The sequence below is a fragment of the Buceros rhinoceros genome, unplaced genomic scaffold (genome assembly GCF_000710305.1).
Source record: "Buceros rhinoceros silvestris isolate BGI_N320 unplaced genomic scaffold, ASM71030v1 scaffold10082, whole genome shotgun sequence".
NCBI lineage: Eukaryota > Metazoa > Chordata > Aves > Bucerotiformes > Bucerotidae > Buceros > Buceros rhinoceros.
In genome coordinates this window covers 28,327-28,542 of record NW_010400669.1, presented here as the reverse complement: position 1 = coordinate 28,542, position 216 = coordinate 28,327, and positions in this window count along the sequence as shown.

Sequence of the window (216 nt, the reverse complement as noted above, 5' to 3'; positions counted from 1 at the left end):
TGCTGTTCCCCCCACGGAGTCATTTGGGCTCGTTCCTTTTTTTTAAAGGCCCAAATCACAGATCACTTCCCTAGCCGGCAGGGTTCCTGTACGGAGCGCGCCGGCACCTCGCCCAGCTCGCCCTGCCCTGCTCCTGTTCGGCGCCGTGGGGCAGTGGGATGGGAGAGTGGCATGTGACCCCCGTGGCATTGCCTGTGGTGTTCCCGCCTGGCCTCG